The 25,470-nt window shown below is 59.8% G+C and overlaps 1 protein-coding gene across 5 annotated transcripts in view; it reads left to right on the top strand.

Annotated features, from left to right (window-relative positions):
• The first annotated feature begins 3,234 nt into the window (after positions 1-3,234).
• Positions 3,235-25,470, top strand: part of DAGLA (diacylglycerol lipase alpha) — a 61,522-nt gene continuing 39,286 nt past the window's right edge. The window contains exons 1-2 of one of the 5 annotated variants that reach the window (XM_046017478.1): positions 3,244-3,351; positions 8,016-8,154. The gene's annotated coding sequence lies outside the window, so the exon portion shown is untranslated. Of the gene's footprint in view, positions 3,352-7,035; positions 7,137-8,015; positions 8,155-25,470 lie in introns of those variants that run through there. The other 4 variants (XM_046017476.1, XM_046017479.1, XM_046017477.1 and 1 more) reach the window with 4 other exon arrangements.

The following is a 25,470-nucleotide window of genomic DNA, read 5'->3' as shown; positions in this document are numbered from 1 at the left end:
CACATTCCAGTACAGGGGAAATGTGCAAAAGTTATACGATGCCTTTGGGGTGCCAAAAATCATCTTGGTTTTGTCTTGCAAAATGTTCAGCTTGCAGAGCACAGGGCAGACGGAGGAAGGGGGTGGGAAGGAGGCGAGGGGAGCAGATCGGTCTCCAGTCGATGCTGCCTGTCACACACCCTCCATGGCTCTAATAACAACACTCAGCATTTAATCAGCCCCTTTGTGGAAGCAGACGATGTCACACTCACTAATTAGTTAATCTGCACAGCCCCCCTTGGAGGAGGAGCCATGTTATTATCCCCACTGGGACCCAGAGGGAAACTGAGGCCAGAATGGGAATTTGGCACCGAGCTGAGAGAACACAGCCTGGCAGCTGGACCAGGACCAGTCTGTGGCTTATGGCCCCTTCTGGCAGCCTCACTGTTGTCCTCCTCCCCCATTCCCGGCTTCGGTCTGCTCACAGTGCTGGTGGCTGTCTCCAAAGACACCTGGGCAAACTGTCAGGATTGGGCCTGAAGGCAATCACGGGAAAGGGCAAGCAGGGCATTGGAGCAGAGAGAGTTCAACTTGGCAGCTGGACCGGGCCAGGCCCCTAGGGAATACGTGCTCTGAACCAGACACCTGTTCTGGTATGCTTCTTCCAAAAGGTCCCAGAAGTGGGGGTGGAAATAATGGTCGTGACTCTCGCCATCACCAGAATGCCTTCTGTCTGCTTCCTGTTCAGACAGCTCTGGGTTTTGATTGTCTTTAGAACTGAAGGAAGGAACAGTTCTACTAGGAGGCACCATCATGGCTCCATTGAATTGGAAATTGAGACCGCCACCTGGCCATTTGGGGATCTTCATCACACACAGACACACAGACACACAGACACACAGACACACACACACACGGAGAGGGTGTAGGGGTGGAACCAAGGGTCCCCAAGGAGCACCTCCTACATCATCCTGCCCAGTGGTAAATGTAGATGGAAGCATGTCGTGATGCTTTACCACTGGGATCACCAATGGCTCTGGCCCCCAAGGATGAAGACAGGTCAGTCCACCAGGAGAAGAACCCTGACTAAAGGAGACCCAGGCGGGAGGCCAGTGGAACGTGAAATAAGGAGTCAGAAGACAGAAGTCATAAACACCTTTTAGGAATTTGCAACTGTTGCAAAAATAGAGTTCCGCCCCCTCCTTGTGTTTTCTTCCTGGTTACTAGGGTCGCTGAGGATGAAATCATTAAGCCCTCCCTCCATTTCTTTTTAAATAGGAATGATCGCAATTAAAAAATATTTGTCGTATCTTTCCTTTTCCTTCCCCCCAATATTTATAACAACAGTCAAGTCAAAGTTATATTTATATCAAACTTTAATGTACACACAAATCGCCTGGGGATCTTAACCTGCTTAGATCCCTGAACCTGAGACTCTGCATTTCTAACACAGCCCAGATGGAGTCAATGATACACTTCAATCAGGAAAACTGAAAAGACAGGTTGTTGGTGGTTAAATGTACCCTTTAATTCAGTCGTGAGATGCCCAGATGGACTCACTTGAGGAGAGTAGACTTGAGGAGAAACGGACATCACCTTGAAAATCTTGGACTTGGATCTTAACCATGACCCTGACCATGGAATATCAGAGCTCGTTTGGATAAATGGAAGAAGGGTGTGTATGTGTGTATGTGTGTGTGTGGATGCATGTGAATTCGTGTGCATGGGGCAGCCAAGGGATGGAGTGTAGTTACTACGATTGACAATGGTCCAAGGTGGACCAGTAGGATTCTTTCTTCTGGGAATCTAGAACTTGGAACCAAGACACAGTAGATTTGGCAGTTTGGATTCTGATTAATTGCAAGGATCTGGTAAAGATCCCTAAACTGTTGGTGATATAGTCAGTCCTTATAGCTGCCCTGATTCCTGCTCTTCCTGAGGCTGTGTGTGTGTGTGTGTGTGTGTGTGTGTGTGTGTGTAACATTTCCTTGAGTCCTCTCAGGAATTCCACCCCAATATTTGTCCCCCCACCCATCCCATTCTCTCTCTCTCTCTCTCTCTCTTTCTTTCTTTCTTAACCTAAGCTGGAGTTTGCCTTCAAAATAACAAGTAACACAGAATTCCCTCCAGAAGTAGTTTCTGCTCTGGACTCAGTCTTCAGACCTGAGTGTCCAGGTCATTTTCAGGCTGATGCTTCACGTCAGACCCCCTTCCAGCTGCTTCTTCTCCACCGTGGCTCCCATTTGCACTGAGCCACAGCCCATCACCCTGTTTTCCTGGGATGGGAAACACTTTCCAGGGCCCAGGAAACACTTTAGAGGCCTTTCCCCTGCAGAAACACACTACTCCCCTTTTTGCCTCTGAAGAATTTCTACTGGAACTTTGAGACCCAATTGAGTCATCCAGTCCTCCAGACCCAACTCCCTCCCCCGGGGCTTGCTTACAAGTGCCCCTTGTAAGGAGGCTCTCTGCTTAGCTCCCACCCGCAAACACCAGAATTGCGCCTGTCCCCCCTGTACACTGAGCTTCCTGACGGCAGGGACTGGCTTCTGCTTCTCTCTGTTCTCTCTGCCCCCTCCCTCTCCCCGCTCCCCACCCTCATTAGCACATGGGGACCATAGTGCTCCCATCTCAAGAGTAGCTCTGAGGGAAGGTGTGTTAAGTGATTTACAGCTTGAATGAATGGGTATGTGTGTGTGAGGCCAAATAGGAGGGGAGATTTTCTTCATTTACCAGGAATTCACAATTGACGACAGGCCCCTTTGGATGCCAGGCAGGATGCTGGGCCCCGGGGGGATGAGGAATGGGGGAAGGACACAAGCGATGGAGTGTTCCGACCTCTCGCGGACCACTCAGTCACCCCGAGGAGGTGGAACCCATCTCTCTCTTTCCTCCCCCTAAATGAACCAGTTCTCCAGTGATCCTACTTGCTTTTTTACCTCTCCCACGCTAAACCCGGTCACGCGGGGCCCGAAGGAGGTGGACCCAGGCGCTCCCTTCCCCGCGTGCTGCACGGCGGGTCCTGCCCCCTCTGGCCGCCTACGGAGCCCCAGCTGCGTCCGAGCCCAGCGCCCACCGCCCCCACGCAGCCGGCCAGCGCCTGCGGAAGGGCTCGGCTCGCCCGGCCTCGGCGCCGCTCCCCTCCCTGGCACCAGGGGGCGCTGCCGCCCCACGACCGTCGCCATGGTCACCGCTGGCGGCGGAGTGGGGTTTACGTAAAGGACGCAGCGTCCCCCGGGGGGCGGAGGCGGCCTTCGCGCCGGCGCCGGCGCCCTGCGGAAGCGGCGTTAGTGAATCGGGGCCTTGGGGAGCCCAGGATGGAGGTGGCGGTCGCGGCGGCGGCGGCGGGCCGAGCCCTGCGGAGGGCGGGAGGTAAGGGGGACAGCGGGCGCGGCACGGCGGGCCGGGCCCCGGGCGCGGGCGCGGTGCGAGCGGCGCGACGGGCTGGGCAGTGTCCAGGGCGCGCGGTGGCCGACCCGACGGGTCCGCCGGCAGAGGTGCGGCTGCCACGAGCGCCGGAGGCAGGTGTGAGATCCGTGGAGCTCCTGGCACCGGTGCGGGGATGGTGACACCCGTGGCGCGGGCGTGGGCAGCGTGGGGCTGGCACAGGCAGCGTGGTTTCCCTGGCACGGGGGTCAGAAGACTCACCCCCACCCTGGTGTGGTGGTGGCCGCCCAGGTGTAAGGCGGGTGCCGTCCTCCGTGCAGGTAGGTGGTGGGCACAGCACTAAGACTGATTCGGGGTGACAGTGGCTAGTTCGTAGGCGTGTGGCAGTGCACCTGGTATGGGCGCTAGGGTGTTGGATGGTTCTGGCCTGACATGGTCTGGCATGACGGCACTTGGACTTGGAGAATTGGTGTCCTCAGCATGACAGGAGTTCCTGGTGTGACTGGGAGAGATGGCCTTGGCACCGTATGGTGCCTGGAAACTCCGTGGCTCCCAGAGCCTGGTGGATGGAAGGGTAAATGTCCATCCTGCCACTTTAGTGATGATGAGGGACATGGCCTCTGTCACCGGGGCCCACTTTTAATGCCTCTTGGGTACACCGGACTGAGGAAGGAGAAAGGCTGGGAGAAGGTACCGGTGTCCTTTATAATGGATCTGAAAGAGAGATGCCAGGAGGTGCTTCTACCACGAGGAACCCAGCGGTGACCCAGATGGAAACCTGACCAGGTACTAGCATTGTCCTGGGCTCATGTGTTCATCTGGCTTCAGAGAAGGAGGAAAGGGGGGATGGTTCTCAGCCACGATCACTATACTTGAACATGGGTCACAAGACATGTGCAGGACTGAGTGGTGACCTGTGTCAGAGCCCGGGGAAAGGTGGTACACCATCTGTCTGTCCTATCCAGGCCCCGTCTTCACTTTGGGTTGATGGTTCGCTCCGGGGTATCTGGGAGTTGCCTCTCTTCTTTGATGCTTGGAAGCCTTTGGGTCCCGAGGATCGTTGCGGGGCTGGGGGTGGGGGGTACTTGAAAGATGACATTGCACCCAGTGGGCATGTGCCAGGATGCATCTGCTCCCACGGGTCTTTTGGGAAGCCTTGGGTGAGGGTCTCACTCAGCGTCATGTGGTGTCTACCTCATAGAGGGGCAATTTGCAGAGCTCCAGGGAAGTCTTTGGATGCGGGGGACATCTTTAGGACTTTGTGGCTCTTTGGGGGGCAGTGGGAACGGGGTAGAAGAATCCATGGGGTAAACTTGGGCTGGGCCTGGGGAAGGCCGTTAGGAGTCCAGAAGAACGGCGCAGAGGGTGTGGGAGAGTAGGGTGGTCTCGTTTGCTAAGGTGGGTGCTTGGAGACGCTGCTGAGATTCCTTAAAGCGGGCGTGTCATCTGGTGCACGTGGAGCCAGAGGACTGACCCTCCAGTCTCAGCTGTGTGACCTTGGGCGGGTGACTTTACCTCTCAGATGCGTGTCACCAAGTGGTCGCGGAGGAGGAAAGGAGATGGTGCTCATGGAAACAGTGAAAGGCTGAGCAAAGGTCAGAGATCCTCACCAGGTAGGGTGACCAGGGTGGGAGGCGCTGGAAGCGGAGGCCTGCAATGTGACTGGGGAGGAAGGCAGCCGGAAGGTCGAGAGCCTGTCACAGGGAATTAGAGGCCCTGAGTGTAAAGGCTCCTGGTGGGGGAAAAGTGGGGTCTGTTGACACTGTGAGTCAGCTGCTGAGCTGGAACCGGGCCCCAGGTCTCCCGAGGACGGTCCCGAGCACGTGGCCGCAGCAACGGTGCTGTCTGTCCTGCAGGAGCGGCCTGAGCGAGAGGAAGCCCTCGCTTGCACTGAAGATGCACTTCGTGGCCGCATAGGGCCGGGACGTGTCTGTGGCTGACCGATCTGGGGGACCCGTGTGGCAGGGAGACTTGGAAACGTGTGTGTCCTCTCTTGAGAATTTCCTTTGGCTCCGGGTTCTGAGGATGGGGTCAGGGAGCCGTCGCATCAGCGTTCTGGGGGCTGTGGCCAGCAGAAAGCAAAGGGGGTCAGAGCCACAGAGTGGGCACAAGGGCCGGTGGGCCAGCCAGAGAGGCTGGGGACACGGGGGACAAGGAGAAGGGGAATATGGGCACTCTGAGGGGTGTGGCGCAGATTCCCCAGGACGTCTCACCCCACATGGCCCCACTTTTCTGAAGGGCCTTCCCACATGGAGAAGGTGAGGGAGGCTGGGGATTGCTTTGCCTCCTGCCTCCAGGGGCTGGTTCCTGACAGCAGACCCCACGGGCTCCGGCCCACTGCTCAAGCCCTCCGCACGAGGGTCTGTGCTAGCCAGCAGCCCAAGCTCCTGCTTGCTCCGCGAGGCAGAAGGTTTTTTGCCCCACGTCCAGGCTGCAGTGTCAAGCCTCGTGGGTAGAAGGAGGACACAGCTCCACCAGACCCGGGATGGTGAGCTGCCTTTTCCACGCTGTGGGACTCACCCTGCCCCCGTGGCTGCTGGGTGGACACCAGCCTTCCGAGGCTGGTGGGAGGGGTCCGAGGCTGGTCTCACAGGCTCCGTGCAGCGCCCTTGTCGGCCTCCTCTGGGAGTGGCCCACACTTCAGCTCCAGCCTGGGGAGCTTTCCACAGGGTAAGCCCGTTAGGAGGCTATGCCTGGGGCCTCTCCGTTGTGAATATTCAGCACTCACGGCCCCTCAACTCGCCCTCTGCCTGTTTGCTTTGATTTGTGGCCCAGCCTTATGGTCTTGGGCTTCGGGAGCCCTTTGCAGCTGCCCCTTGCCATCTGCTTGCGGTGCTGGGACTCTGCACAGCGGAGCCGGGTGGCAGGAAGGGCAGCTAGGAGACGGGGAGAAGTTGGCGTCCGTTCCCCAAAAGCAGAGCTGAGCTTTCTTCCGTGTCTTCAGGGTCCGAGCCGGTGGGGAGTCCAACCAGGTCACCAGCCCTTGTTCTGGGGCACAGATGCTGCTTTTGAGCAGATCCCAGCTGGGGCAGGGGGCCAGTCCCACAGGCGCGGACCTCAAGGGCAAGCAGCTCTCTGGAGCTGAGACGTTTTCAACTCCAGTCCTCAGTGCTGTTTCCATTGCTTTGTCCATGTTTCTCCAAAAGTTGCTTAAGTCAGCTCCTGGCAGCCCTCGTTCCTCAGCTGCCTCATAAATCGTGGTGCCCGGTTCCTCGGCTTCGGGGTGCCAGGGAATCGGGCATCTCTGGACAGAGGATTCTGGACCAGGGCTGAGCATGCCAGGCCAGCCGGCCACCGCCAAAGGCACCGCCTGTCGCTGGAAGCCACTCCTCCCCCAGCCCTCCTGCCAGGGACCAGACGGGGGCTCGGGCTGAATCACCTGTTGGCTTAGCGCCCCCACCTGAATGCAGCTTCGCACTGGAATCGCTTTCCGATACGCGCTAGTGGACTGAGCAAGGAGCACTGGGGGAGACATCAATGAGCGTGTGGTCAGAGGAAGATAAATCTTTTAGAACCACCGAGCCAGCCTGGGACATTGCCGGATGTGGTTACCTCCCCAGCGGGCAAGGCTGAAAACCGTTTATCTTGATTTTCAAATTTCCTTTCTGATGCCGACTCTGATGGGGCTGGATCTCTCTGGGGCAGACTGGGGAGTGTGCGTGTAGGTTAGGAAGACCCAGGAGACGGCAGGCAGGACCCCCAGGGACCTTGGCCGTGGAGGTGGAGGGAGCGGTCCAGGAGGTGAGGCGGAGGGGAGTCTGTGGCCGCAGGTGAGGGTGTTTGGCGACCCGCCCAAACCCTGCCCACAGCCAGGGCCGGGTGGTTGAGATGAGCAGGGGTGGGGCTGCCTGGGGATTGCACGTGTGTGTAGCCGCGTGTGTCCGTAGCTGCCTGTGGGAAGTGAGGGCTGAGGGGGTGTGGAGCTGTTGGTGTGGGAGCTTGTGGGCTCCTGTGTCTGGCTGGCCCAGTGTCAGTGGGTGTGAGGAGCGGGGCGTTGCTGGTCTCCACCGAGCAGGAGAGAACAGTGGGAGCAGGGGTGGGGGTGCCTTCCAGCTGGGGAGTGGGGAACGTCTCCGGCTGTGATTCCTCCGGGAGGAGCCTTCTTGCTTCCTCCGTATTCCTTAGAAGGAAGCCCAAGCTGGAGGTGTGGCTCTCCAGCACCGGTATGGGCTCACTCACGCCTGCTCCCGGGCTCCCGCTCCAGCTGCCCTGGAAGGCAGCTGGGGATGGTTCGCTTGGGTGGCAGAAGAGAGCCTGGTAGCCGGGAGCATTAAGACTTGGGGGCTCTGCAGTCAACCAGACCCGGATTCGAATCCTCGTTCCTCTCTATACCTCAGTCTTGTCATCTGAGATGGGGACAGTAAAACCTCCAACCAGGGTGGTTGGAAGAATTCCACGACCTAGTAATGTCTGGTGAGAGGAAAGATCATGCCAGAAACAAGAACACACACACACACACACACACACACACACAAAACAGGCATTTTTGCTCTTATAGTAGAATGTTTTCTACAGAAAAGCAGTTACATCATGATCTGCATGTGTTGGTACCAAGGAAGATGTCATAGGTCATGACCTTTTTCTTGATAAGGAGAAGGTAGCTCCACCCAACCCTTGGCCTGGATAGAATCTTGCTTATCTGTCCACAGAATCCTGCACAGAAGTAATGTCGGGACCCCTAAGGACCGTTTCCACTTGGAATTCATCAGTAGTCCTCTCTCGAGCACCTATGGTGATTTGGGTTCAGTGAGGCCACAGAGAAGAATTCGGCACCCCCGAGCCTGTAAGGTACAGACTCTGCCCTCCAGGCATTCAAAGTCTGAAGTTAGGAAGTTGAGAAGTTAGGGAGGTGAAGGTCTCTGCGGCAATTCCTGGAGAGGGGCCACTAGAGGTCAAAGGAGATTGAGGAACTTGAACTAGGGAGGTCAACAGAGACTTGGGTGGCAGTGGCCTTTAATCTGGGCCATCCAGTGATGGTAGAGGAAGTGGCAGCAATGGGAGACGTGGCTGGAAATGTGAGGCGCTGCCGGGCTGTGGTCTGGCTTGAGTGTAGGGCGCAATATGGAAGCAGGGGGGGCTAGGTTTGGCAAAGTGACTTGGAGCTGGGTCCCCGGGAGCGTGACAGCAAGGGTGTGGGTTGGGTCTGTGGAAGACATGGGGAGCCACCGAAGTGTTCTGAGGGAGAAGGTAGGGGCAGGCAGGTACCCCCCCCCCCACCCTCCATAGACATCTGGCATCAGGTGCCCGGCGTAAGGAGGCCAGCTGGCGCTAGGGCAGTTCTCAGGTATGGAGGGCCCTGCGGAGGAAAAGGGAAGGACCAGTCTTCCTGATTACAGAGGGGAGATAGAACCCAAGAGATCTGTCAGTTTGGTCAGTAAGGGTGGGCCCAGGAACGGGCCCGGAGGCCAGGCCCCGGATCAGAGCTGGGCCCCGGATGCATTTCCCACACGTGCCTTTCAGTTGTCTTGATTCCTGTCTGTTCCGGCCTGGGAGCAGGAGGAGAGGCTCTCAGGGACCCCAGGAGGCTGGTTGTTCTGCCTGCAAGGCTGTTCTCATCCCTGAGGACCCATCGAGGGGGTTCCAGTGTTCCTGGCATTTATTTCCAGCCGTTTGATCATTTTCTCACCAAATTACCCCTTGAAATTTCGCCTGCCTGAGTTCAGCCCAGGAGGTTACTATTCTGGGAAGTTTCATCAAAACCCTTGCAGCGTTTGTGAGTTCTCTGAGCCAGGGGGCAGGTGGGAGGAGAGCGGGGCTTGTCTTCACCTGTGTTTCGGGGGCCGCCACTTCCAGCTCCCAGAGATGCTCCTGGCCGCGGAGCCTGCCGGGCCGGGGGCTGGGGAAGGGGAGGCAGGACAGCGCTTCTCATTCATCCCGAGAAAGCCCCTTGTCGTCGCCTCTCCTGAAGCCATTTAATTAATTTATGATTGATGTTCCTGGACTTACTGGAGGTTCATTTATTATTGATGTGCCTTCATTATACACCATTCATTCTGTACTTTTGAGCACACGGCTGCTCCTGCCGGGCCGGCCACATGGCAGGGTGAGCGCTGCGGGGCTGCTGCTCTGGTCCTCACGCCCCTCACCCCTGGGGACAGAGCCCGGCTTCCATCAGACTCTCTCAGGTCTTGGGGGGCCGAGCAGACCCCAGGGCTTCTGTGTCTGGGAGCCTTTGCTCAGCCACAACGCAGTAGTAATAATAATGGTTTTCATTTTAGGAACCTGGGGGACCGAACAGGGCACGGTGCATTCTTGCTCACTCTTCCACTTCTCTGGCTTACAGGAGGCTCAGCGAGGACACGTGGCAGGGAGATGGGGAACCAGGTGTGAGCCCAGGCCCCTCGCCTCCCCTCTCCAATCCCTGCCTCTCCTTTGGGCCCTACACCGGCCGTTTCCCTATGAAGCCTTTCTTCTGCTTCCCGAACTCCAGTACCGGCCTAGCTAACAGTGGGGCCCGCCGCCCCCCGAGAGTATGTGTTGTTAAATGTTGGTGGCTTGTCCCCCTCCCTAACCCATGGCCTCATTGAAGACTAACAGTAAGGACCAGATAGTGCTTCCTGAGTAAAGATGCCAGGCGGGCCGCGCTAAGCACTTGTCATGCATTAGCTCATTTAATCCTCATGGCCACCCCCAGGGGCAGGTGATGTCAGCCCATTCTGTAAATGAGTTAGCCCCGTGCTCTGGGCACTCAGGGAATAGGTGGCAGAACCAGAACTTGGACCCCGGCAGCCTTGAGATACAGGGCGCTGAGTGATTCCCTCCCTCTCCATCTCCTTGGGCCTGTTTGTTTATCAGACGTCTGTATGTTTATCTAGTGACCACATCGTCCTCCTTCTCACGTCTGGCCTGAAGTGTTGGCCTGCATGGGGGCCAACCCTCCCTTGCTTTGGAGACCAGGAATGCCCACTCACATGGGATGGGTGATTTTAGGGAGACAGCAGGGCACGTGGAGGGCCCTGGGCCGGGATTCTGCTCCTGGCCCGGCTGGGCAACTTCAGGTGAGTCATTCAGCCCCTGAGCCTCAGTTGCCCTGTTTGGATCTTAGCAACAGTGGCATTTCTTCTCTCCCTCACTGGCTGTGCCTGTGGTCAAAGGTGATGCAGGGTAGGAAAGACGCTGTAGGAATCAGGGGTTGGATTGCTTGTGCGTGAGTTCTGCGAGTGGGCACGAAGGCCGAGAATGCGCCAGGACGCAGAAACGCAGGCCAGGGGATCTGTACCCACCTTCTCAGCCGCCCTGGGTGGACTGATGCGCTCCGTGGCTTGCCAGCTGGCAAGGACTTGCTCTAGGACCCTTGCACGGCCAAGAGCTGGGTGGGAGGTCCCTAGAATGGGTGCCAGGCCGCAGTGTGGTGTCCCCGTTGGCTGAATAGTCCCTGGGTCCCTGGAGGTGGTCTCTCGTGCACTGGGTCCTTGGGCTGTGTGCAAGTTCACGGGACCCTGCTGGAGGCTCTGGGCCCTCCTACCCCTCTCGTCTGGGTAGCCTGACTAGGCCAATTCAGGCTAGGTTTGGTGAGGGAGGAGGATAGCTTGCCAAGCAGCTGCTGGACTTCCCCTCACCCCTCAAAATATGCGGAAAGCCCGGTGAAGAGGTGAGCCCTGCGTTTGTTCCGGAAAGCGGTGAGGCTGGCTGCCTCCCCATGGCAGGGTTCCCAGGGCGTTGGCTAGGAGTCCGCTGCTTTCTCATCAGCCTGGGGAGCACGGCGCGGGCTGCCAGGGCCCCCAGGGCCTGGAGAGGCGGGCAGAGGTCTGAGACAGTAGGTGGGGGTAAGGCTGGCCTGGCATGGCTGTTGGAGTCTGTGGCCGGGCTGCTGGTGGGTGACGTCCCGCTGCACTTCCCGTTTTGGGGATTACATCAGGCTCCCCGGGCTCACCCTTTGGCCAACTCCCACCTCATCCCGGCGCCCACGCGGCCCTGGGATAGCTGTCCGGCTGCAGCTTCGTGCCAGCCGCAGAATCTGCCAGCAGCCCTGGGCCCGGCAGCAGACAGGGCTGTCCGGGCCCGTCCCAGCTCAGCAGCGGGCAGCAGTTACCCTGCAGGGGTGGCCTCCCAGTGCGCACCTGCCCGCCATCACCCTTCGATTCCTTTCGTTACCCATCTCTGACTCGTTCTCGCTCTCTCAATTCAGCGTAGCATAGGCCTGCAAGCGTGGACGTTAGCATAAAGATGGAGCTTTATTTGAGTCCACTACTGCTTGGGCAGGTCACAGGACCTCTGAGCCTCAGTTTCTTCATCTCGAAAATGGGGGCTCTCGTGGAATATGGCATCTGGGGTCACTGTCAGGCTCCAGTGAGATACAACCTTGGAAGTTCTGCCCGGTGCCAGGAACATTGCACGGACTCAATACCTCCTGTCGTTAATCACCACCACTGTTTGAGCTCTTCTCAGTCAACGCAGGTAGGCACGAAGCTGAGAGGACCCTCCCCTTGCTGAGGCTGCTCCCTTTCTCCTCCGCAGCCAGGCAACCCTAACACGGCTCCTGCAATGCAGGCCGGCCCCCTGGCCTTCCGCCTCTCCCCTCCCGCTTCTGGGCCACTTCTCAGGGCTGGCAGTGTCCCACCTTCCCTCTGGCATCTTACCCTGTTCCTGCCCCAATCCTCTTTTAGGCTGGCTCCCATCTCCCCCGCCCTCCCCCTTCCTTTTGTTTCCTCTCCTGGTTGGTTTCCTTCCCCTTGGCACCTGTTCCTTCCTGCCGCTTTTCTTTGTACAACTTTTCCTCCCCCGAGGCCTCTGGGTGAAACCAGTGTCTTTCCTCGGAGACCCTCTGACCCTCTTGGGCAGAGTGGTGGCCTCTGAGCCCCTCCAGTTGCACTCGGCTGTGGGAAGCTGGCCCGGGGGTCCGACTGTGCATCCTGAGGATGGGGGTCACGACTCGGCCCCCTCAGCCAAGAGCATTGGCAACCTCAATGAATTCAGACTCCTGTAGTGTCCACCTCCAGGCCTGGGAGCCTGCTGGGCAGACGGACAGCCACTCCCAGGGCTGCAGGAGGTCCCTGCTGCCAAAGGGAGCAGATGGGAAGCCATGGGGAACCCACCGTATGGGGCCCCAAAGCCCTGACCAAGGCTGGAGGATCCAGTCCCAGCAAATCCTCTTCGGTTCTAAGGGCAGAAGGAGGCCAGAGTCAACCCCCAGTTCTTGGAGCCAGAAAACCAGGCACATCTGGAGTCTCTTTCCTTCTGGGAAGTCAAGGAATTTGTCTCCGGAGGTTGCTTCAGTTTCATACCTTTGACAAGAACTTGGTCTTCCTCCACCTCCTTCCCTGGGGCGGGGCCACGCTGGGGAGAACGGTTTCCCCCCTCTGTCCACCGGGACCTCCCTGGGACATTTCTCAAGCACCTGCTGCAGGCTGAGCTTGTGCCTGGAGCCAGGGGTAACAACTCGTCGCCTCGTCCTCTGGGAGTTCACAGATTGGGGACTGAACTACAACAGGACAGAGGAATAAAAGCAACGTGAGCACACGCTTCCTGCCAGTCCTCTCAGCCGGACGCTGTACTGAGTGCTTTACGCCTAGTAGTTTGTCGAATGCAAAGACCATTGACGCGGGCAGTGCCCACCGCCAGGAAGGAGGCCCTCGTATTTTGCAGGAGAGGGGCAGGCCAAGGACCTCAGCTTCCTCAGAGAATTGAAGGGACCCGCTAAGGGCTGTAAATTTGTCGTTGGCAGACTGAGACTCAGACCCTCAAATGTCTGGGCTCACCTCGCATCGGGTTGGGGGACCCTCTGAGCCATTGGACGAGCGGGCTCCTGCAAAAGGAAGGCTCTCTTTGGCCACCCTGTTGCTGGGAGAGCAGCCTCCCCCACCTCCAGGAAGCCCTGTCATTCCCCCCTCCCCCCCCCCCCCCCGTAGGCCATCAGGGGCTTGCAGCCACCTCCCCCTCAGACCACCCCTTACCCCTCGGTCTTGGCAGGTGGCTTTGGCACACACAGAATTGTTCCACTCATCCTGCATGCCCCCTGCCAGTAAGACTGAGCTGTCGCCGGTTTTTCTCCATGCTGCCTGCCTGCCCTATTGTACCAGTCTGGTAAATGGGCTAATGGAGGGCCCCTGTTCTCTGGAACCGCCTTCCCCACTTCTTGGCCCCTTTGGAGAGCCCGGCTCCCTCCCTCCCCCGGGTGAACCCTATTCAGCAGGCTTCCAGGCAGTGGGTCACTAAGCCGGCGCCCAACCCACCACCTGCTCAGTACTTTATAAAAGTTTAACCTTAATGGTGTAACGAACTCCCATCATAAAGCAGCTGGAGCAGTGCATCCTGGGATGCATACATTATAGGAGCCCTCTGAAGTTGTAATTGGAAATGGCAGCAACTGGAAGGTTGAAAGAGGCCAGCCTCGTTGGGCTGAGCCCAGCTGTTCTCTACTTCCTTTCAAAAGGCACACAGAACTGAGTCTGGCTGTGAAAAAAGAACGTCCTCAGACCAAACCGAGTTCCTGGTTCCTCCGCCCCACTTCCCATTTCCTGCCCCCCCACTGTGTCTGCAGGGCCTGTGGGCTTCAGAGGGGGGACCCCCACGCTGGCCCTGCGCTCGGAACGCAGCTCCCTCCTCACCCAGCACACACTCTGTGGAGGATGGGCTGGTGCTCAGGTTCGCTGTGTCCCAGGGGGAGCTACAGAGCGACTTCCCCAGTCTTCCAGGTTCCCTCCGTAGAGTAGAGAGTTCGAGCCCACCTGGGTGGTGAGATTTCAGCCGGAGCCCCCCCGGGAGTGCTGGGAGGCAGGGTTAGGAGCTCAGGCTCTGAAGCTGGGCCATCTCCTTCCCAGCGTGGCTCCGGCTTTTGGTACCTGAGAGACCATAACCCAGTCATTGAACCTCTCAGCTTCACCTGTAAAATCAGGGAATCACTGACCTACTTCTGGGGAGTGTCAGGAGGCTGGTGTGGGATGCTGATTGTTAACGGCTCAGCATGACGCTGCCTTAATGGGCACACAGATCACCTGGGGAGCTTGCAAACGCAGGTCCCCACGGAGGCTGGCTGGGGTCCCAGATCTGCTTCAGGGATGCAGCTCATGGACCACACCTTGAGCGTCTGGGACATGGTGTTTGACCCATCGAAGAGCTCCGTGAGAGCTAGCTAGGATTATCCCCCCAGACGAAGTGCCCCACCGCCTGCACCTGCTGCCCTCTTGGCTTTAGTTCGGTGCTCCTGAGTGTGGCCCGTGGGCCGGCAGCAGCAGCACCTGGGAACAAGTTAGCGACACAGAATCTGTGTCCCCGGGGACCTGTGTTTCAATCAGCTCCCGGGTGCTCCTTGTGTTTGCTGTGGTCAGGGAGGCACTGCTGGGCCTCAGCCTCAAGGTCAGGGCTTTTTGGAGTGCGGGCTGGTTCACCCGAGCCTTGGAACAGCCTGGAGTCAGCCATGGTGTGGCTTGCTCCAAATAGAGACCCCTAGGCCCTACCCCAGACCAGTTGATTCAGAATTGCTGGGCGGGGCCTGGGAATCTGCATTTATCCCTGTCCTCACTGCCGTTCCAGGTGAGAGACCCTGGGACTCGCTGGCTGCCTGACAGTCACTGGGACTCACTGTGGAGAAGAGCAGGGCCTCCTCCTGCCCCACCCGTCCCCACTTTGTACAGGAGGCTTTGCCTCTGCTTGGGGGGTAGAGAAGGAGTGCTAGGTGGGGACCAGGAGCCTGTTCCACCTGGAGGCCTCCTGGGGGCCTGGAGCTGCTCTGCTTTGGGCCCAGTGACGGGGTGTTTGCATAGTGAGAGGAGGGGAGCAGCCACTGGTCAGGAATTGGTCTAATGAACTCACGGACGCCGGGCACCTGGTGTGATCTACAACGAGGAGGGGCGGCGGGGCCAGGGCCATGTGTCATGAGGAGAAACGTTCACCTTCTCTACTCAGTGGGAAAAAGTGGCAGGTACAGAAGGATCCCATATTTGGACAGAGGAAAGATTAGACGGATGTTAATAGTTAATCATTTTCCTAGGAGGATCATGGTGACTTCTATTTCTCTCCTATTTTTTTTGTTTCTGTGTTCTACAGAGAACATGCATTTGGTAATAAGAAGAACGGAGTAGACACAGATAAGCGTGGGTGGCCCAGGGTTCTCGGGTCACCTCTGCCTGTGACAGGCACAGACTGTCACGACAATGCTCCTCCCACTGGAGCAACCTGCTGAGGTGACCTTCACCGTGGTCCCCCTCACCTCAACACCCCCGCCCCATCCTTCCCAGTGTTTCTCCCACTTTTTTTTTACTTCCTTTCTGCTTCGAGTCTTCCCTGGCAGTGGTAGACGTGGAGAGCCCTTCATGCAAGGGGAGCGTCCCCCCCCGCCCCCCCCCCACCCCGGCCCCAGCCTGCAAGCCTCCGGCAGAGTTTGATTTTCATCAGGGGATCACCTAGGCAGGCAGAGTCTGGCACATAGGACTTGTTTGGGAAGTCGTGGTTAAATGGTGGTTTGGATGCGGGCGGGGACTGGACAAGACGCATAGCACGCCCACAGGCTTCTCTGGGCTTAGGGTTTTTGTCTCTAAGATTTGTGGAGGCTTGAATTCTGCTTCCCCCCAGGCCCTTCTGGCTCCAGCCTGTGGGGAGTCACGGACCTTCCCACTCCTGCCCACCCTGTGCCTGGTTTTCTGAGCAAGTTGTGCTGTCCAGGAAGCCCCCACCTGTCTGTCCCAGCTGCCCCGTGAGAGCCTGTGCACAAGCAGCTGCGCAGGGCCCGGCCTCCGGGACAGAGGCAGCGGCAGGGAGGGGACCTGTGGTGCTGGGAAACAGAGCAGGCCCCAGTACCAGGGGGCACCGGGCAGTCCTGAATCTGATGGTCTCTTGTGAGCCCCGGTAGCCCCTGTGCTGCCCGTGGGTCTGGTGTCTGCTCTCCAGCTGCTCCTGGCCCTGGGCTGTCTTGATCCCAAGTGGCCCCTGCCCGCCTTGGCGGCCGAGACCTGCTTCCATCAGGCCCGAGCAGTGCCGAGTCTCTGGCCCTTTCAGCTGCTGTTTTCCAGTGAGTGGCTCAGGGAGGGGGAGGGTGGGAGAAATCCATTCAAGCCATTTGTTTTAAAGACATTTAAGAAAACCCACGGGGTTTGTGTGGCCACATCTTTTCAGTCTTCTTTCAAAGAAATGGATGGGTTTCTGGGCCTCTCCCACCACCGGCTTCCCTGCCTGGCGAGTGGAAGAGGCCCAAGCTTCAGAAGGAATGGTGGAGAGGGGAAGCCCTGCCAGTGTGGGAGGATCAAAGGGGTGGGGGATGGGGGGGTAGGGGCAACCTGAACTTGAGCTTCAGTTCCCCACCTGTGGAGGGTCACCTGTCCAGGTAACACCAAGGGTGAGCCTGCCCTTCATGCCCTCCTGAGTGTGTTTTTCCTGGCCCAGGGAGCCTGTAGAAAGCAGCTTTGTCACCCAGCCAGAGGCAGGAGTTGGGAGCTAATGGTGGGGCTCAGTACACAACCCTGCAAAGGCAGAGGTGAGGGAGGCAGAGCTCTGTGCCCGCCTGGGGTCTGGCCCAGGATCAAGGTGCATTTGCTTCCGGGGTCCTGGGAGGCTTTCTATGGGACAAGAGAGAACAAGCGAGCCTTACTTTCCTGCCTTTTTCTTCCTGGTAGTGATCTGTTCAGCCCCCAGCCCCAGTGGGAAGCCCTCTCTGTCCACCGTGGGCTGACAGGGGTCCCCAGCATCATAGCTTCATGGCCTCTGGCCTGCGTGAGGGTTTCCTTGCGCACTGTGAGCTGCTTGGGAATAAGGCTTGCCACCGCCATGTTCTGATCCCCAGAATCTCCTTTTTTTTTTTTTTTTCGTTTTTAATTTATTTATTTGAGAAAGAGCGTGTGTGCATGAGTAGGGAGAGGAGTAGAGGGAGAGGGACAAGCAGACCCCGCGCTGAACACAGAGTCCACTGTGGGACTCCATCCCATGACCCCGAGACCTTGATGGGAGCCAAAACCAAGAGCTGGTGCCCAACCGACTGAGTCCCCAGGCACCCCCCAGAATCTCCTTCTTAAGGTCCCGTTGAGTGCATCCGAAGCCCCAGCTGGCAGTCCTGGGCCCTGGGTCTGTTCTCCTGCTCCGGTCTCGGAGCCCACTGAGGTAGGGGGAGGACATGCTCAGAACAACCCCCCGCCCTGTGCCTCGGGCAGGAGTCCGACTGGTAGGGAATGAGGGAATGGGGTGGACAGCAGGCACTGGCCAGAATGTGCCCCGGGACAGACCCACCCCGAAGCTGTCCCAGGCGGGATCTCGCAGACCCCCTCCCGTGTGCTCAGACAGCCTGCAGCAATGAAGTGGCTGCTAACACCAACCGGTCTGGCTGGTTTGCGGGGACCAGGCCCGGTTTCTTGAGGGACAGGATGTCCTGCTGGGAGCAGCCTTTGTGCCTGTCCTTTCTGGCCTTCTTCCCCTTTCAGGCTCTCAGGCTGGCCCTGTTCTGGCCTGTTCTCTGCCTTGCCCTCTTGGCCCTGCCCTCCCTGAGCTGTGGGGCAGCATGTGGCGGGGGTGCCTGGTGGGAGTCAGGGACCAGGGCCTCCCAGGCATGAGCGGTTGCGGGGGGGGGGGGGGTGACCCAGGCGCGCTGAGACCCTGGGGGCACTGAGACCCTGGCAGCAGGATACCCAGTCGTTGGGGGGACAGGTCCCAGGACAGGAGCCGGCACCCTGCTGTGGCAACTGCGCTCCAGCCTCTTCCTCTTCCCCTGTGCAGAGAGTAAGGGCCCCGAGGCCTGAGGAGGCCTCCCAGCAACGGAGAGGACCAGGCTTTAAGGCACGGCTCCTTGGCACTGTGACTCCTCTCTGCCACCACCACCGCCGCCAGGCTCCCCTCTCAGGGAACAGGAAATGGGGGTGGGGGAGCCCGGGTGTTCCTCTCGCCCTCTGCCGGGAGGGGCTGGGCGCCCCACTCCGTAGGTGTCGGCGGAATTGTCACCCGGCGGCGGCGGGCGCCCGGCTGGGATTTCCCTGGCTGACTCACCCCGGCCTGGCTGTGCCGCAGCCCAGGCAGGAGTGACTCGTGAAGGTGTCTGAATAGCGGGGCGGGGTGGGGGGGGTGTCCTGGGAATAGGGGGGCCTGTCCCCCCCAGGGAGCGGGAGACCCTAAGCTCTCCATTAAGCACAACGACCGGACCTCCTCCTGACCGCGGAGGACTGGTGAGGCATCTCGGGGTCTGAGCCCCAGCAGGGCTCCCCCCCCCCACCTCCCTGTAAGGGTCCCCCTCACCGCCCCCCGGGGTGAAATGCCTTCCCTCCAGAGAAGAGAGAAGCCATTGATTCCCTCCATCCCCAGGCGCTTCACAGACAGGCGCCCAGGGGAAGAGGGGGATAGTGGGAGGCAGGAAGTGGGGCCAGGGCGGTGACCCAGCCAGGGGCCAAGGACCCTCGGAGAAAGGGAAGAAACTGTAGGCTGTCTCCCTGCCCTCCACCAGAAGAATTCACAAAAGTCTGTGAGGCCCACAGATGCCCTGGAGCACATCTCAGGGGCCCTCCTTGGCCCCAGCTGCTGGAGCCGCCCTCAGCTGAGAGCTGGCAGCGGGCTGGAGGTGTCGCAGTTGCGGTGTTGGGGAGGTCTGGGGGAGGACTGTGCAGGCGGACAGGCGGAGCGTGCGCCTTGCGAGCGGGCCTGTGGGGGTGGCGGCCACAGAGCGGCATGGGGCAGGCTGGCTGGGGGTTGGGATGGGAAGTACCGTTCGGAATGATCGCCCCAGAGTCCCTGCCTTCCTCTTGTCGATGGGAGGAGAGTCACCCCTGACTTCTCCAGGCTGGACCCACGGGGGCCGGGAGCCCCCAGGGGCCGAGCTGCCAGGGCTGAGGTTCACGGGGTGTCATTTGGGCCCCTGGCACAGCTCCGTCCCTGTGGACGGACTCCTCAGCCCCCTACTCACTGCCTGGCCTGGTGAAAAATTGAGCCATTTCTGCTGGCCAGGTGCCACAGGGCAGCCCCAGTGTGTCTTATGAACAGGCTACTTAAACCCCTGCAGGCACGTCTGGCCCCTTTGGCCACACTAATCCCTCCATGAGCAGTCACAGGGCACCGTGGCCCAGGGAAGGAATGTGGCCTGTGGGCCCAGCCTCCTGAGTGACAGCCTCCTGGGGGCGCACCCAAGAGGCCCGGGCTGCAGTGAGTCTGACTGGCTGTGGCGTGGACAGGCAGGGTGCAGGGGAGGCTGGGCCTGACCCGCTGCAGGCCCTTAGGGCAGGCCCAGCCCTCTAAGGGCAGCATTTTCTGGAGGACACAGGACAGCCCTGCCCGGGAGCCTGCTAAGGACCCAGGAACGGGGCAGTGGGGCAGGCTTTCAGGGTGTGCTCCTGGCCTATGGCTGACCTCCGTGTTGCCTAGGGCAGGGGATCTGCGTCCTTGGCCCCCACCTTCCTTCCTAAAATGATTGTATGTGACTTGGGCTTAGAAGGTTCCTTCATACCCAAATGTTCTGTCATTTTCTAAGCCCCCAGCATTAGAGAACCAGGGAGGGCCCCAGGACCTTCTCCTGGCACCTAGGTAGCCAGGTACTTACACACTGAGGGGCAAGACAAGGATTCCCCCCCACCCCGACCCCTTGGACTCTTTGTCTCCTCCTCCTTCCTCTCTGGGGTGATGAGACAAGTGAGATGATGGCCCAGAGTTCCTGCAAACAGGTAGTCGGGCTGGAATTGTACTCTTGTTATCGTCATTATTGTGGAGTCGCCTCCCTAGAGCCTGCAGGGGGGGCTCCCTGGAGGAGGCGGCATGGCTTGTGTCCTGGGCTGGCTTCTTGGCCCCGTGGTCAGGTTAAGTAAGTGGCAAGAGGTCGGGGGGGGGGGGGGCAGCCCGGGGCTCCGGGTGGGCAGGAGGGGGGCCCTGGCACCTTTTGGGCTTGGCCAAGCCGCCGGCTCCCATCTGCAGAGGAGCGGCCCACCCTTCATGAGTTGGCGGGGAGACCTCAGAACTGAGGAGTGCGTGTCCCCAAACATCTTGTTCACAGCAGATGGCAGCCGCAACTCCCTTTCTCCCTGCAGTGCCGGTTGCATTTCCCTTCCCTTTGCTCACCCCGCCTGTTAACTTTGGTGTCTGCTCTCCAAGTCCGGGAGGCAGCCCACAAGCCCCCAGAGCCACCTGTGACTGTGGGTGAAGCTAGGTGCTCAGAGCATGGACAGTCTCCAAAGGAGAGGAGATCACAAGTCCCCATTGGCTTGTCAGGGAAGCCAGGCTTGCCCTATTTCCTGTGTGCTGAGTCCCTTTGGCCCAACGGGCAGCAGCAGGATCTCAGAGGAGAGAGGGAGCGGGCCCGGGGTCTGGCCTGACGTTATCTCGGGCAGCTGCTGAGCACCGGGCCCTGAGCCGGGTGCTGAGGACACAGGCAGAGGGTGCAGCCCTACCCTCCGGGAGCTCCCAGCATAGTGAGGAGCCAGGGTGCTCACAGGAGGAATGGAGGGATACCAATCAGGTCTGCTCTGGGCATTGCAGACTTCTGGAGGTTTCACAGAGGCTGTGGTGTTTGGGCTAAGCCCTGAAAGACTGAGGAGTTCCCAGGTGAGCAGTATTAGAAGGGGGGATTCTGTGCAAAGGGACAGAGGCATGAAGAGCTCTGAGCCCGCAGTGCGCTTGGCTGTGGCAAAAGGCCAAGCAGAGGAAGGGCGAGCTGCCTCATCAGCAGGGGCCGTTCAGTCCCAGGGTGGGGTCAGCAAGGGGAAACCTCGCTCCCCCAGCTGCTTGTTGGGTGGGGAGCCCTGTACGGGGAGCAGGGGTGGTGCAGGGACTCTGGGACCTGGCTTGCAGCCATGCTGAGTGGGGGCCCGTGGGAGCAGCCGCCCTGGACAAATCTGCCTTGGAGGCTGAGGCCAGGGGATCACAGAGTAGCTGAGTGGCTAATGCCCTTGGAGGCTGAGCTGCCCCGGCTTCCAGAGTGCCGCCCCCCGTTCTGGGACCTGCCCTGGCTCTACCCTACATCCGCGGGGCTCTGGGCACAACCTCCCTGTGTTGAGACCCTCATCTGTGCCAAACTGCACTCAACATGTTTCCCTCATAGGCCTCGTCCCATTTACCCTTCCCGAGGGCTGCTCAGGCGGACGCTGCTGGGCCTGAGGTCCTGAGACTTGTTCCGATTCCCCCAGCCAGGCTGTGGCCAAGCAGAGGCTCCAGGCCCAGGCCAGCCTGACCCTCCTCAGCCCACGTCCTTCTGGATGACGTTCCCGGTCCCCTAGAGAAGGCTCACGGCACTGGGGGATTGGCAGCCAAGCGTGATAAGCCCGGCTTCCTGCAGACTTGTGCCCTGCCCGTTGGCCTCTGCTGCCACCTCCCCTCCCCTCACACTCAGGTTCCTCCCCGGGGACCTGAGCAGCAGCGGGGCCATCCCGTAGGGCCGCAGGCCTGGCCGAGTGGGGGTGTTTGCTTTGCCCAGCCTTGCACCTGCCGTGTTGGTTACCTGGCTCACTGTTTGTCCAGGGCTTTGCCCTCCAGGAGGATGGGGTGGGGTGAGGCTGGGCGAGAGTGGCAAGCAGGTGGTCCGCCACTTCTGGGCTCCCAGCTTTTCTGCATGACCCATGAGGGCCGCCCTGTCCGTAGGAGCCACGCCCTCTGGGCCCGCTGCTGCTCCAGCCAGGCCTGGCCTCGCCTGCGCGGAGCGTGTGACTTGGCCAGGCCAGGCCTGGCGTGCCTGGCGTGCCAGGACGGCAGTGGCAGCTGGACAGGCAGCAAGGAGCAGAAGAGGTCCCCAGAGCCCTTATGTGGGGCACTGGCCTCAGAGTGTGGGGGCGAGGGGCGGCGTCAATGGGACTTTTGTGTGCCTGGGGCAGGAGCACGGGGCCCAGGCCAGGAGTATCCTGCACGGGCCATCTGCCCCCCTTCCTTCCTGGAGCTGCTCCTGCTCAACGGTCCCCGCCCTTCCTCCCCAGGAGGAGAGCTTGCCTGGACTCAGCCAATCCCCGCCCCACCCTGCCCTGCCCTTCACCCCTTCTCAGATGAATCAGCCCCAGAAACTTGACCATTTCTTCCTGGGCCCTGGCCTGCCTCTCTGCCTGCCCTCCTGACAGCAGGCTTCCAGCATTGTCTCTTGGCTCCGACTGAGCTCTCTGCTGTGTGGGCAGTCACTGCCCACGGACGTACTGCCGCCTCCTTAGGGCCATGGGAAGAGGCCATGGGCATGGTCCTCGCGGCCGATGGGAATAGATTAGGTAGACTGAGGCAGGGTGGGTCTGGCATCCCAGGGAAGAGGCCCTTTCTTCACTGCAGCTGGGGCCCCAGGGAGAGACTGGCCCTAGCTGGGTAGGGGGCCAGCACCTCCCTCCCGGCAGTCCTGCCTTCGGCCAGCCTACGGAGGGGCTCTGGTCCTGCAGGGGTGCAGAACCTCGGCCTGCCATGGGGCATCCAGCCTGCTTTGTGCGGTGGCATTTAGCAGACCCACTGCTCTGGCCCGTAGTCTCCCCACCACCTGACACCTGTCAGATGAGGTGTGCGGACAAGCAAGCTGTCACCAAGAGGCTGCGTGGCCCCCTCCATGGGCAAAAAGCTCCGTAAACAGAGAGTGGCCCAGAGAGTGTCATCACTCAGGCTTGGGGACAGCCTTCCCAGGTGGGCACAGCTTGCTGGCTAGAGGCTGCCTGGTCACTCCCATCCTGGCCCTTGGGGAGCTGGCTGAGTGCGTCTGGCTCCCAGCTGTGGGGAGCCCAGGGCCTTCCACCTCTGAGCTGGGGACGATGACCGGCACGGAGCAAGGGCTGCCTTGGTCTCCTGTGACTTGTTGAAGTCACTGTAGCCGCCAGGCCCTGCATAGCCGTCCCTCCAGCAGGTCAGGGATGGGTGCTGCCCCAGGATGGACAGTCCTCGTACACCACATGCTGTTTCTGCGACAACAGGAACAACCCCTGATGGGTGTCATGCCCCGCACCTGACTGTCGCTCCTCCCAGCAACTCTGTGGGTCCCATACCTGGTGACCCCGTTCCCAGGGAAGGAACCCCGTCTGTGTCATACTTTACCCCACATCGCATAGACGTTACTGATCCCCTTTTCACAGGAACCGGGGTCCAAGAGGTGGCGACTTGCTCACATGGACTCATGGCTGGGCCCAGGACCAGGCCTGGGTTCTCGGACACCAGGCTCTACACTTGTCCCACTCTGGCCCTTGCAGTAAATCGAAGTGTTAATAAACGAGTACATTGATACATAATTAATCCCACCTTGGATCCCTCTGTTCTTTTCTCTCTGGGGAGCTCTAAGCACTTCCCAGACGTGATCTCATGCATCCTCCCGAGGCCTGGAAGAGGTGGAAGGAGGTTCTGGGCAGAGGGGGGTGGACGAGCTGGTCCAGGGGGCCATGGGTCAAGAAACCAGTCCCTCACCGTCCGGGCTGCCCCTGCCTCTGGTCCTTCTGGGGTCGTGCCTGCGTGAGCCAGGAGGAGAGCATCTGGCATAAGGCCCATGGGGGCAGGGATGTAGAGGCCCAGGACTCTGTCTTCAAGGGAAGTCAGCCCATTGCCAGGGCTTTTCATAGAGTTTTCCTTCCAGGAAGCTCCAGCTACGTCCTGTTTGCTCTCACACTCCAAAGAAGTGGGCAGAGAGCAGACGACGGTCATAGGGAGGGAAGCAGAATGAGGACCTCTAGGGTAGGCCCTTTACCAAGCCATCTGGTCCCTCGGTGGCCCGGGAGGCAGCCTCACTCTTGTCTGCGTCGTCTGGAGAGGAACCCAGGTGGAGAGACTTCCTGCGGTCACTCGGTCACGGGCAAGTCAGCGACTGGTTAGGGTTTGCACTTCGTTCTGGCTGACCTCCCAGGCTGGTACGCTGAAACCGCTGGGCTGTAGTGTGGCCGTTCTGGCCACGTCTCCCTCCCGGGGTGCCGTGAGGGGCTCCAGTACGTCTGAGTCTTCCGAGGGGCCGCATTCCCAAGCCAGAGGCTCGGGGACTAAATAGGCAGGTCCTGGGGAGAGTGGAAATGCTCTGGTCACTCACCTTGTTTTCGGATGAAGATGCTGAGACTCTTAGAGGGGAAGCCGGAGCCTCCCTTTCCTTCTGGCTGACGACGGGCAGGCTGGTTCCCGGGTTGTAGGCCACAAGGGTCCCACGGGGAAGTCTGGCGCTGGGAGAGGGCTTGAGCGCCCACGGAGGTGCTGCCTTCCTCCCCACCGTGTGCTGTGCGGAGTGGGGCACCACACGTCCCCCTCCTGCAGACGGGCAGGGAGAACGGCCCATGGAGGCACAGAGGAGCCCCTCATAGGGCAGGCCCTGGTCATTGCTCTGCTGCGCTCTCTGTGTCCCCTCAGGATATCACCCAACACCCCCTTCTTGCCACAGTTTGCCGCATCCGCAAAATGAAGATGGTACCTTTCTCCCCTGTCTCACCCGCGGCGTGGTCGTCAGCTGCCAGGGAGGCCTAGGCCCACCTGCTGCTGCTGGAGGGCCATTCGGGATGGAGCTTGAGTCCAGCAGATGGGGCCAGTGGATGGGGTGGAGCGGGCCTGGGGTAGGAGCCCTGGGTTCTGGGCTGGGCTCTGCTCAGCTCCTCCTCTTCCAGCAGCAGGGACTTGGTGGGGTCCTGCCTCCTGCAGGTCCCCGGCCCTGGGAGCCGCACCTATGGTGGGGGCAGGTAGCAAAGAGGCTGACAGACTGTAAGCCCGAGAGTGCTGGATGCTGGTGAGTGTCCGGAGCAAAATGCAGGAGGGACAGAGAGGTGATAGAGAGGGGCAGAGATGGGCACACCTGAGACGGGGCAGGGGAGCGAGGTTTGAGCTAAGAACTGTGACAACACAGAGCCAGCCACACAGACATGGCAGGGGACAGGGGGGATGTCCAGGCGAGGGGAGGCCTGAGGGCCTGGTTGTTGAGACACGGCGCACTTGGCTGTGCGAGGGACAGAGAAGGCCCGATCGTTGGGGGGTGATCGCAAAGGCGGCCTGGGAGGAGGTGAGGGCAGCCAGGCCCTCGGGGGAGTCCCTGTCTTCATTGCCTAAGTGGGGAGACGAAATGGCGGTGGTTATCCTCTCTCCGAGCCTCTGTTTCCCTCTTTATGTGGGGTTGGCCTCAGCTCTGCCATGGTCCCCGCCTGGGTGAAGGCCCCTCTCCCCGTGGTTGTGTTTGTGATCAGAGATTGGTGGCAGGAAGAGTAAGGAGTTGAGGGTTCAGGGGAAATGCCTCCAAACTCCAGCTCAGCACCTGCCCCCTGAGCAGTGGGAGCAGAGCTAATGACCCCCCTTGAGCAGGTGCGG

Source organism: Meles meles, chromosome 8, assembly GCF_922984935.1.
Source record: "Meles meles chromosome 8, mMelMel3.1 paternal haplotype, whole genome shotgun sequence".
Classification (NCBI taxonomy): domain Eukaryota; kingdom Metazoa; phylum Chordata; class Mammalia; order Carnivora; family Mustelidae; genus Meles; species Meles meles.
The sequence above is the reverse complement of the archived record's forward strand: the minus strand, read 5'-3'. Positions and strand labels throughout refer to the sequence as shown.